Source organism: Danio rerio, chromosome 1 (assembly GCF_052040795.2).
Source record: "Danio rerio strain M-AB ecotype USA chromosome 1, GRCz13ab, whole genome shotgun sequence".
Taxonomy (NCBI): domain Eukaryota; kingdom Metazoa; phylum Chordata; class Actinopteri; order Cypriniformes; family Danionidae; genus Danio; species Danio rerio.
Window position 1 is genome coordinate 40184817 of NC_141021.1, and position 13683 is coordinate 40198499.

Here is a 13683-nt window from a genome sequence, read left to right on the forward strand (position 1 = left end):
GTGCAAATGTTAGTAAATCATGTTGCAGGATTCTTTCATATACTTCCCTTTAATAAAGTTTGCAACTGACCAAGAAACTCCTTCAATTGCATATTCCGAAGGGTCATTTTCAAAAACAGAAATGTCCATCCCATTTCAGTGCTTTTCTTATCTGTGTGTGTTTAGTAAATAATGACAGTTTGTGGCTTGTGACATACGTATAAATGCCTGAACACTTAATACAGTTTTCCTGTAAACACTATGTTTTATTGATATGCTGGAATGATTTAATTAAAGGTGCAGTAGGTGCACCTGCCAAAATGCTTATGTTAGCAAGATAACTTTAAAAATGCACATCCCTCCCCTGCAGTCCAAAGCCACGCATCCTGAAGTCATGAAAGCTTACCGAATAGATGACCATAGATAACCTTATAACACTAGATTACTATATGTCATTCATCAGGTAGAAAACTGTATGGAGACATGCACTTTGTCAAGTGAAGTTGTGGACAGGTCTACAGGATTTATATTCGCACATATGAACTTTTTTCTTAGTAATATAATTTCAGAAAAGTATTGTTTGCAAACTCTAAATATTGAAATCTAATAATCAGCCATCGACTATAAAATACAACATTGTTTACAGTCCATTAAATAGTTCTAATTTTGTTTTGAAGTCATTCTTACGCGCTATTTCAGACACAATATGCAAAGTAACATTAAAGTGGGAGTGTGTCACAAATTGTCACTGATCTGTATTCATTTTTGAAAAAACTTCACTTTAGTAAAGCTGGCTAGGCGGAAGAGCGCTGTTTACTCATTGTCACAATCACAGTGATCTAATCCTTACAGATCGCTGGTAAACTCACAGATCACAAACTACAAATCCGCCAGTATATGGACTACAAAATCCAGTCATGCACCACACACTCACACCTGTTCCAGTTTCCCATTGATTAGACTCACACAGATGAATAGGCTCATGGCCTGATTACACTCACATATACAGCTCACTGCAACACCCTCATTGCAGAGTCTTGTTCATCTGTCAAGTTAACATTATGAGGCATTTTTCTTGCATTGTCCTGCCATGTTTTTAACCCTAGCCTAGTTTCTTTGTTTGTTTACGCTGTCTGCTGCCTGCCTGTATTGACCATTTGCCTGGTTTTCGACCATGTCTTTGGATTCCTTGCATACAACCGTTTGCCTCTGATGTCTGTCTGACCATTCTGTTTAATAAACCTGCATTTGGATCCGCACTTCCTTTTGTCAACATCTCCCTTGTGACACCTATGTTTTGTTATTCAACTACATAAAATCAGTTTAAAAAAGGAGTGCTAAAATGACACATTACACTTTCATTATCAAGATCATATTTCCTAGTTCCTCTGCGCCGTTTTTGCGTTGTGTAAATACTTTAAAATAAAATCTGACAAGTGTCTTTCACTTACAGTATACTCAGAATAAACGTGTGTAAGTAATATGAAACGTTCACATATCTTTTGCGAGTTCGTAATTTAAGGTGTAGAATGCAGGGAAAGCCGTTGCATAGAGAGACACTGCAGCGCTGCTGAAGTTTGTGGCTGTTTCCAGCAGTTTGATGAATATAAAATTGTAGCTAAACTGTTAGCGATGCCAACAGCATTTCCCATTGTTTACATTCTTGTTTACATCCTCACTAGAACATACTGTTAATGCTAGACATTATGCATGTAATAGATCAATTATAACAAATACAAATACTTACAGGTTGTGGCTCACAATCCACAGCTTTGTTGGTTGGAGGAATTTTTAGCCAAATCCAGCACTGAGAGAGATTCTGGAAGTTACCTTTTTTTTTTTTTTTTTTTTTTTTTTTTTTACAATTCTCTTCAACATAATTAAAAGTTAAATTGTAAGCACTTACTGTATGTCTATGTGTCGTGTCCTTTCGAAGCCCAAATACAGAAACAGAGGAAGCTAATTACCTACTAAGAGGAAGTATTGTTTCTTCTAAAATGAGTTGATTGAATCTTGCATTTTCTACTTTGTATGAATTTTTTTTTTTAAAGAACATAAATAATAAAATAAATGATAATAAAGCAAGTCCCCATATGCGTCATTCTCTAGGTTAAGCAGCTATATTGGATTATTATTTTTTTACAACTATGCATGCTACCCCTGAAGCATAGAAACTAACCTAAAAGTGAGAAATACATTTTAATTACTTTAATAATGATTAAAATTAAAGTTAAATTAAAGTAAAGTTAAATATGTTTCCTTAGAGTTCATTTACAGCTGCGCACATTCTCCTGTCAATTTTTTTTCTCTCTTTTTTTATTCTATTGTAGATCCCAACCTTTGTGTAGGAAGTGGCGTACACATGTTTATATTCCCGTTTTGTGTATACACCACATTTATAAATGAAACCACTGGACTAGACCTTTCCTTTCCTATAATTGATACTCACTCCACTGAAAGCATATGGATACCTCACATTATTGCAGCACAAAGGACATCAGCCAGACTACAGAGGGATGATTTGATGATGATGACGTTTTCTTTATGGCTTTCATTTAGGATAGGACATTATTTGAGAAACCCTGCCAAGCTGTCCCTGTAAATCAACTGGTTGCCCCTGTGGCTAAAGAGACTTTATTGATCCATCTGAATTTACGGCTGGTTAATAATGTAAGGGTGTCTTTTTGTGGCGTTAAATTTTAGCTGCATTAGGTCCTGGGCAGTTAAGAATATAAACGGCTGTCAAGGTGCTTGCTTTTGTGTTTATTTTATGCAACAATTTCAGGTTTTCAAGGATGACCCAAGGTGCTTGATATGTTTTTTTTTTTGGGCTAGCCAGGAATTGACAAATTCTTAGACTTGTTTACAGTGTATAGATGAATCAGTGGTGGATAAAATTAGATACCCTATAGTGAAATATAACTTCAGTAGAATTATTAAGTATTCTTTTTCAATTTCACTTGTCAAAGAACAGAAATATTTCATTAGTAATGCACTTAAGTGTTAAAATTCAAAAGTACTTATTGTAAGTTCTAATTAATCATAATTCAAGTGTGGAAACCAACAGAAAATAATGAAATATAATACACAGGCATTTCACAAAGTGGGCTTAAAGTTATTTTTATTTACTTCACAAACAACTGTGACCTAAATTGAATTTTCATTTACATCATTTAATCATAACATTTGGTTTGGGATCTTAAATTTCAGACATTTAGTGCTGGACACTCGAGCTAGATGTAAAATATTTGACTAGTTTTGAATGAGTTTGTAAATTCAGTAAATTATTAACTAGAGACTCACACTGGCCAGATCAGTGACTCATTGACAGGACACTCACCTGTCAATTAAATCACCGAGTCAATAGGTGTATGACATTGCAGTAATTTGACACAATTAGAGAGCCGAAAAGAGCTCTCTATGCTTTTTGAATTGCTCACTTGGTAGTGTGATGTCTTGCACCAATCAGTCTGTGCAGCAGTTTTCCAAGTCGAACAGACCTATTGACTCATTGATTCAAATGAAAAAAAAACAACAACAACAACAACAAAATGCTGATTCAAATCCAAAGTGCCTAATAACTGGAGACTTACGATGGGGTGATCAAAATGAACGTTGTTTTACATTCCAAAAACGCAAGGCGCACAACCTTTTTTGTGGACAAGAAAAAAAAAAGTGTGGTGTGCTTTTTATGTCACTAAGCAATGACTGAATCAGCTGCAAATTGTCCACAAGTTAATATTGCTATAATTTTAATATATAATAATATGGTAATATATTCAAGACTTGTGAAGTCACACAGCTATTGATAACTCAAAACAGCGACCGCTAGTCTCTCCATCTTCAAAAGTCTCCATAGTCATCTTGATAACACAAACATTGCTGTCACCTCAATGGAAACTCCGCCTCTGCTTTCATTTGATTGGAGAATGAAAAAGACTCAACTGACGTAACTCGCTTTTTCTGCTTAGAGTTTATTTTTTCAACTGCAAGCGCACAGCATGCAACAACAAAAATGCGAGACGCAGCAGGTGGTTAAAATGCAAGTCGCACAGGGTGCATAAGCAGCACGCAAAACGTTCACGGCCATTAGTAAATTGTTCAAAAGAGGCGCCTCTCAATGCAAAAAGTGTGTTCGATGTGATTGGTCCCTATGGCTGTTTCTCAGTACCAAGCATGCATAGTTCACATTTGCATCTTTGGAAGTTCAGACTTGTAAAGTTCGACTGCGAATACAATGAAGCAAATTTTTCAAAGAAGTGCTATCTTTATAAATAAACTGCTAACTTAAGTTTAAAATAACTACATTCTTGCCTAAAAAACCTCTTGAAACTTACGTTTGTGGGTATTTTTTAAACCTGTGGGTTTTCAGGTCTTTCAGAAACTTTTGATGGTTGGGTTACAATGTATTCTGGGAAACCTGTACTTCACAAGTTCTTACAAGTCACATTTTGATGTGTCATTGACAAAAGGGGTGGAGCAAGAATATCCAGGAGTTTTAACTGCACTTGGCAGCATGTGCATTTTAAGTTGAAACAGTACTTCGGCAATGATTGATGATATTTCATGAGTACACAAGATCACACAGATTGAATTAATTGAGTCATTAAAAATGTAAACTAGGGACACACTCTTACTTGATAATTTTAATCATTTATATGTTAATTGGAGACACATACTGGATAATTTTGATCATTTAAATCTTAATTCTAGACTCACTCTGAACTGGAGATTCTGATCATTTGAACTGTTTAAATGTTAACTGAAGACTCGCTCTGACTGGACCACTGGTATTGTAAATGTTAACTGAAGACTCACCGTGACTGTATAATTTGAATCTTTTAAACGTTAACGGGAGAGCCGCTCTGACTGGATCATTCAAATAATTTAAATATTAATTGGAGACTCACTCTGTCTGGATCATTTGAATCATGTCAATATAAGCTAGGCACTCCCTCTAACTGGATCATTTGAATCATTTAAATGTTAGTTGGAGACTCACTCTGAATAGATCTTTTGAATCATTTAAATGTTGAGTGGAGACTCACTCTGACTGAATCATTTGGATTATTTCAATGTAAACCAGGGACTCTCTCTAACTGGATTATTTGAATAATTTAACCGTTAACTGAAGATTCGCTCTGACTGAATCATTTGAATAATTTCATTGTAAACTAGAGACTTCCTTTAAGTAGATCATATGAATAATTTAAATGTTAACTAGAGATTCGCTCTGACTGGATCATTTGAATCATTTCATTGTAAAATATGGACTCCTAACTGGACCATTTAAATAATTTAAATGTTAACTGGAGATTTGCTCTGACTGTCATTTGAATCATTTCAATGTAAACTAGGGACTCCCTTTAACTGGATTATTTGAATAATTTAACTGTTAGTTGGAGAGTCACTCTGTCTGGATCATTTGAATCATTTCATTGTAAAGTAAAGACTCCCTCTAAATGGTTAGTTTAAATAATTTAAATGTTAACCAAGGATTTGCTCTGACTGGATCATTTAAATCATTTCATTGTAAACTAAAGACTCTCTCTAATTGGATCATTTGAATATTTTAAATGTTAGTTGGAGACTTACTCTGTCTGGAGCATTTGAATCATTTCAATGTAAACTAGAGACTCCCTCCAAATGGATCATTTAAATAATTAAAACATATACTAAGGATTCACTGTGACTGAATCATTTGAATAATTTCTTTGTAAACTAGAGACTCCCTCTAACTGGATGATTTGAATATTTTAAATGTTAGTTGGAGTATCACTTTCTGGATCATTAGAATCATTTCAATGTAAACTATGGACTCCTTCTAACTGGGGCAGTTGAATAATTTAAATGTTAGTTGGAGACTTACTCAGTCTGGATCATTTGAATAATTTGAATGTTAGTAGGTGACTCATTCTGTCTGGATCATTTTAATCAAGTCAGTGTAAACTAGCGACTCACTCTGACTGGATCATTTGAATCTATTCAGTGTAAACTAGAATCATTTATTGGAGACTAAATACAGATACTTTTTTTAATTCAGTATTAGTTCAACATGAAAATGCTTTTAAATAATTATGATCAATAGTTGTTATGTATTTATGTAATGCAATGAAAACATAGAATTTCTAAAGCATAATAATGTTGCTTTAGCCGTTCCACATTTACCATTTACTATCTAAATGCCTCTTAGGTGCCTGCATTTCTGTTTTGCTCAGTGCATTTTGACATGGCAGTACTTTTACATTAGAAATAACTTTTAACTAAGAAATACTCTTAAATCCCAGATGCTAAGTGCAAGTTCTCTTGGAAGCAAATAACTGTGTCCTTCAGGTGAAAGCTCTTTGGCTGCAGATAAGTATGAGAGGTATACAGAAAGAGGTTTTATAGACTACTGAAAGAAAAAAAAACTGAATTCCACTGTATTAGGCAGAGAGATTTGTCAGTTTAGGGGAGGATGGCTCTTCTGGCAGCCACAGACAGGACCACGTCCTCCTGCATATGGCCTACTCGTCCCAACTGTTCGGTGTTGACCCGTCACGTTTCTGTCAGAGGGCTTTCAGTGTGCACCATCTGTTGGTGACAAATCTTATGATGGCAGCCTCCATTATAAAAAGCCACCCGCTAATTTTCCATGAATCTAGTTCACTGGAGTTGGTAGTACATGTATGCCAGGGAAGAGTAATGGATGTGACCAGACCAGTTTGGACAGGGCCAACAAATTATATTGTAGATATGTTTGGGGAAATTTTAATTATTATAATTTTTTTAAATTATTTTTTGATACATACGCATATGCGAAGAGGCCGTTGTGACTCTGGTCAACTCAGACTGACAGTTGGTCCTTTAAAGCCAGCAGTCATTTTGAATAACACTGACAAGGAAGTCGTGGTGCATATTACATTTCTAACTTAGAAACACAGTTACACACACACACACACACACACTCTTCAGGACTGGCTGTGCTATTTTAAAGTGAGTTATATAAGGGCGATTGCTCAAATTTGAATTTGAAAAACATGACTAATGACCCAATGGCTATCAGCGGGGGAACATTTTTTTTAGTGTTTAAAAATTTATTATTAGTAGTAAGATCACTTATTTTTTATAGTAAGTACAGGTCAGAAAAAAATATTTCTACTTTTACATAAGCAATATCACAGGAGTAGCAGTGCGATATGTCTGTATTTTGGCACTGTTGGAAGACGTGCATTGGCACAAGGTTGCAGACTGAGTGGTTTAGTCTCCCATCAGTGACAATACAGCCATAAGGCACTGCTATGCATATAATGTCTAAAGTGATGACAAAACAGGTGATTTTGCTCACATTTTAAGATTATAAGGCTGAACGGCATGAAATGTCATCAGTCTACAGAGATTTCCCAGTATTTCTCTGATGCAATCGGGAGATCACAATAATTAATCCTGAGCAATGCAAAGCCAAGGCAATGCAAACACTAGCAGATTACTGTTGTGTTTGCGATAAGGTAAAACGCTTAACACATGCGAGCATTTCTTCTTTCTTTCTTTTTACTGAACTAGTCTGCAGTAACGAAAACAGGAGGCTCAATAGAAAAAAAACAGATGGCCAACCAAAAAGTAACTTAGGGTTATACAAAGAGTGGCCAATACAAAATACATATATTCCTGATCTGTGTCCAATCTCCCAAATACACTACAATTACTGTGGTATAAATACAGCACTGCAACATAAAAATAGAGAGATCAACTTAGAATGTCAATCACCAATTTTATAATGATTTGATCAGCTGTAGTTTAAAATACTCGCATCTTTTCTCCTCTAAGGACTTGTTATGCAGTCTTTCACCATCTTGTGGACAGACACCGTCAACCGTTTTTGCTCAATGACAGGATGATGGATGCGGATGTGCTGTATCTCAGAAGTTATACATATTAAAAATAGACTATATCCTTATAAATAAACTTCATTCATTCATTTTCTTTTCGGATTAGTCCCTTTATTAATCCGTGCTCGTCACAGTGGAATGAACTGTCAACTTAACCAGCACATTTCTTACGCAACTGATGCCCTACAAGCCGCAACCCATCACTGGGAAACATCCACACACACTCATTCACACACAAACACTACTGACAATTTAGCCTACCCAATGCACCTTTACTACATGTCTTTGGACTTGTGGGGAAAACCGGAGCACACGGAGGAAAACCCACACAAACACGGGGAGAACATGCAAACTCCACATAGAAACGCCAGCTGACCCAGCCGAAACTCGATCCAGCGACATTCTTGCTGTGTGTTCTTTTTTGTTCGACAACTACATTCTCAAACAAAAAAAGCTTCAAAAGTACATTGTAATGTCCAGCAGCTGTATTACCAGTCAAACTGTAGTGAGTTTAATCATCAGCTGTCACTCAATGTGGGCGTAGTAATACAGAAAAGTGAGGAGGCTGTACGAGTTTTGATATTGCAGAATACCGTACGGCTATCAGCCAATCAGACTCGAGAACCAGACAGAAATGTTCTACAAACTAATAGATCTTGCATTAAATTGTATATATAAATATATACATTTATTTAGTAAATTATTATCTAAATTATAAAAAAAAAAAAAAAATATGTTAGCAGTTAAAGATCGCTGGAGAACTACAAATTTGCCACTTTACCGAACTACAAATCCAATCATGCCCGGTACTCACACACCAGTTATAGATCACCTCTTGAATTTACACACACAGCTGCAGATCGTCCTCACTGATTACTCGGTCTATTTAAGCACCACAGAGACATTCATTCCTTGCTCTGTGTTGTTCCATGTTCTTTGCTTCAATGGTTCGCTCTGTCCGGTTTTTGATTCTTGGTTTTTGGATTGTGATAGTTGTCTGCCTGCCCTGATTTTTGTCTCTTTCTTGGACTACTCTTTTTGGATTGCCACTGCTGTTTATGTTTTGTTCCTGTTTTGATCCCTGCCTGCCTTACCATTCACTAAATAAATCTGCTTGTGGAACTTTGTCTATGTTGCCAAACCTGCATCATAACAATATGTTTTATTTTATTTTAGTTTAGTTTAGTTTAGTTTAGTTTAGTTTAGTTTAGTTTTATTTATTTATTTATTTATTTATTTATTTATTTATTTATTTATTTATTTATTTTTATTTTTTTGTGGTAAAGAAGGAGCTAAGCTGAAAGACAAAGCTCTCGATTTACTTGTCAGTCTAAATTCCAACTCCAACACCTATGGCCATGAGCTTTGGGTCATGACTGAAAGGACAAGATCTCTGACATAAGCGGCCGGAATTAGTTACCTTCATAGGGTGGCAGGGCACACCCTTAAAAGTAGGACAAGGAGCTCTGTCACCGTGGGAGTAGTAGTAGAGCTGTTGCTTCTCCACATCGAGAGAAGTCAGCTGAGGTGGCTCAGGCTCGTTTTGGATGCCTCCTGGACGACTACCTACGGAGGTGTTCCAGGCATGTCCCACCGGGAGGAGGCCTCGGGGAAGACCCAGGATACACTGGAGGGACTATGTCTCTTGGCCTGGGAATGCCTCGGGATCCCACTGAGGAGCTAGATGAAGTGTCTGGGAAGTGGGAAGTCTGGAGTTCTCATCTAAGACTGCTGCCTTGTGACTTGCCCTGGAAAATTGGATAAAATGTAATTTTTTTTAAATTTTATTTTATTTCCCAAAAACTAAATTAAAAATACAACATTTTTATGCATGTATATTTACTGACCAATCCAACACTATTATTCACTATATATGTTTAGCAGTGAAACATTTTTCTCTCTCTATCAAATCTGTAAAATAATTTGCTAAGTTGTACCTTTGACACAGCATGCGATGAAAATTGCATCAAAAATTCTTAAACTGTACATTCAAAAATGAACATCCTGTTGTATAAAATTTTACAATGTTGCATAGTCTACATCTAATTATGAAATTTGTGAGTACACAAATCAGAGGTCCAGCTGATCTAGTGAGGAACCAGTATTTATCTTATTGAATTCCTACAAGCTTAAAGAGTAAGATTTCCTCGCCTGTCAATGATCAAACCCACATTGCTTTCTGAAGCTTTGCCCCAAAAGTTCTGAAAACAATAATAAACTCTGCACGGAGCTGGTGTATAATGCTTAAGAGGCAAACACGTGTACACAGTTGCACTGAGGGCTCGTGCGTAGGAGTATTAAAATCTGTAATTTTGCTTTATGATTTAAATGTTCTGTTTAACTCTGTTATCGTGCCAGAAAATGCGAGAGGAGTGGGTGTGAAGTTATTGTAATTATGCACATGTCACAGAGAGATGACTTTTACTGAAGTGCACTAAGGGATGTGTTTAATGAACAAGGCTCGCAGACATGTATACACACACGCATATTTATATACATACATATATGCATACACTGATGCCGACAGAAACACAATTATCTGTTGTGCTGAATTATTTATTTCTCCATGCTCCTCATTAGCAGAGCTGGCAAGGACTTGCGAGAAAGCATGTGTTAATGATAACATCAATTTACAATGTTGTATTTGGGTCAAAGATGTCCCATTTCAGTGTACGCATCAAATGAAATCTTAATTAATTTGGGGAAATTCAATCACAATTAAATAAGTGATTTCATGGACAGTATATGGACAATATCATAAAGCACATTAAGAGTGTGTTCATTAATGTAGCCTTTTGTGGAACAAAATGAATATCAATATATGAATGAAATCCCTCCGTGTGTTGTATATAAAATGTTGTACTTTTTAAAGACAAATTTAAAAGGGATGATGATTATTTTTTAAATGATCAAAACATTTTTGCGGACAAAAGGGTAAATTCTAGACGTTCAAAGAATAGTGGAAAGGTATACTATAAATAATGTCAAATATTTGTATTTCGGGGATTCCATTGGGATCCTTAAGTGGAGTATTTTAATATTTTGTCAAATTGCTATTGTTCTAATAATGTTGGGAAAATAAATCATCTAAATGAATGAAACTTTTCCAGGTGACATCAAAATGTAAAAAAAATCAAAACATGCATTATACAAAAAAGTGAAGACCACTTTTTGTGACATCAAAATAGCCACCTTTATTTATTTTTGTGTTTGTTTGTTTGTTTATTTTTTATTTTATTAACATTGTTTATTTATTTATTTATTTATTTATTTATTTATTTATTTATTTATTTATGCATTTATTTATTTATTATTAATAATATTTATTTATTATTTATTGATAGATGTATTTAATTATTTACATTGTTCATTCAACCATTTATTTATTTATGTAATTATTAATTAATTAATTCATTTATTTATTCAGTTTGTTTATTTATTTATTTATTTTTAGTTAATTAATTATTTATGTATTCATTATGTTCATTCATTTATTCATTTGAATAAATCACTGATCAGTTTGTTTAGCTGTCTGCATAGGCACCTTTATTTATTTATTTATTTATTTATTTATTTATTTATTTATTTATTTATTTATTTATTTATTTATTTATTTATTATATTTTTAATAAATGTATTTATTTATTCACATAGTTAATTCATTCATTTATTATGTATTATTATTCATTTATTCATTTTTATTATTATTTATTCAGTTTGTTTATTTATTTTTATCATACATTTTTAATTAATTCATTTATTTATACATTCATTTTGTTTATTCATTCATTAATTTATTCATTCATTTAGTTTGTTCAGCTGTTTGCATAGCCTTTTAGATTTTGTATTTAATTATTTATTTATTATTATTATTTAAATAAATCTATTTATTTGCATTGTTCATTAATTAATTAATTTATTTTTATTTATTTAATCTTTTTCAATACATTTATTTATATATTTACATTGTTTATTAATTAATGTTCATTTATTAATGTTTATTCATTCATTATTTTGTTTATTTATTTATATTTATTTATATTTTAACTAAATCATTTATTTATTCAGTTTGTTCTTTCATTCATTCATTCATTCATTCATTCATTTATTCATTTAGTTTGTTTAGCTGTCTGTCTGTTACTTGTTCCTGTTAAATGTTCTGATGCTATTAAAATATAAAAATATCAGTAGCGTTATTAGACCAAAAGGCAGAGAAACCCCTCGTTATGATGGTCTTTTTTTCTCATTTTTTTTTATTTATTAGAATATCAGTAGATGCATCTGACAAAAAGTCAAAGACCCCATATGATTTGTTTTGTTTTGCAAACAGTCTATTTTGTGCACTTCAAAGAGGAACTCTTGCATTGGATTTTCTTTTTTCCACAACAGTGTTTATTTGTAGATCACACAAAAGATCTGTAGGAATGCATTAATTACATTGGTATGATGGCGGTTTGTTTTGACTCAAGCTCTCAGGAAGAAATTCCTCATAAGAGTATAAAACAGTCAAAGCTGCAATGTTTGTAAATCTGCTATGCTCTATTAAAAAAATAAATAAAAAAATAAAAATAAAAACATATTAATAAAATTCAGTTCGAACGTTTCGTTAAAGGAGCAACATCACAAGTAATTAACATTTTTCATCAATATCAGATCTGTTCTGCAAGTAAATGAGAGAATATTGCTGTCAGCACCCTGTAGTAAGATTGTTGGCTCAGTAATGAAATATTAGTTTATGTTAATGAGGCTTTTCGTTTCAAGCTCATTTAAAGCTATAGCAATACAATTTTTTGAACAGTTCTGGAATAGCATTCTTTTTAATACTTAGACCATATTTAGAGAATGGAAGCATTGGAAATGGTCTTTTTTACTAGCTGTCTTGGTGGTTTCAGCATTCATTTGGCATTTAAAATACTCGGGAGAGGATAAAATGTTGTTTAATGGTTCAGGCAAGCAGCTGTTTTCAGGAAGATATTAGTGGCACTGATCGGTCAATTACCTACTCAGGACACAAGAAAAGCATAGCAAGTAGAATCATTTCTGATGAAAAGGTATATTGCTGCCTCCATTTCTACCACAGTGCTTATTTTCCTTCTTGATTTCTCAGAACTGCAATGTTATGTTCTGCTTTAGACTTATTCTTAGCAACTAAGATAAAATGAAAACATTTATCCTCTCACTCTTGTTATATTCTCATGCTATTATCATTCATTCATTCATTCATCAAAAAAGTCTCACACTCTAATTTTTACAACACTCATTGTGGATATGTACCCTGGTCTACTTTTTAGGAAAACCACAAATATGTAACTTGGACTATGTCTTGCTGCATTTGCTAAACAAATGCTATGGAGTCACCACAGACAGCTTTTGTTCGTTTTCGCATTACAGCTGAAAGCTTATCTTTGTATTTGCTTTTTCGGTGTTACCGAGTCTGCTCAGTAGCTTGCCGTTAGACAGTGTAAGCCGATGGACTTGGATGTGAAGCAATGAATAACAGTGAATTTTCGGTAAGTAATGGTTCCAGAAACCCTGTAAAGAAAAGCCAAAAAGAAAAAAAAACTAAATTAAATAAATAAGTAAAAGGCTAAAAACATGGTAAAATCTAAAAATGTGGTAAAATAACGTGGCCAGGACGGCTTTTCTTTTTTTAGATAATTTTTAAAAACACTATTGGTTGGGTTTAGGAAAGGGGTTGGAGGATGGGTCAGTTGGTCAGTCAGTCAACATCAAGCCAGTAGGTTGAAATGTATAGTGTACCGTCTGTTGGATGTTCGTGAAAAGATGATGCACAAATGGCATGTACAAGAGAAATTTGAGATTAACCTCTGGTGGA

General features: G+C 33.9%; 1 protein-coding gene and 1 long non-coding RNA gene across 6 annotated transcripts in view; one reads left to right on the forward strand and one right to left on the reverse strand.

Moving 5' to 3' along the window:
• The window catches only part of galntl6 (polypeptide N-acetylgalactosaminyltransferase like 6), a 708600-nt gene that overhangs the window by 425282 nt on the left and 269635 nt on the right, over positions 1 to 13683 (forward strand).
• Positions 3540 to 8083, reverse strand: LOC147846940 (uncharacterized). Its single transcript, XR_015476734.1, has 3 exons — positions 5489 to 8083; positions 5307 to 5395; positions 3540 to 4992 (listed from the first exon to the last, which is right to left on the reverse strand). It is a non-coding gene; the product is annotated as an uncharacterized LOC147846940 (long non-coding RNA).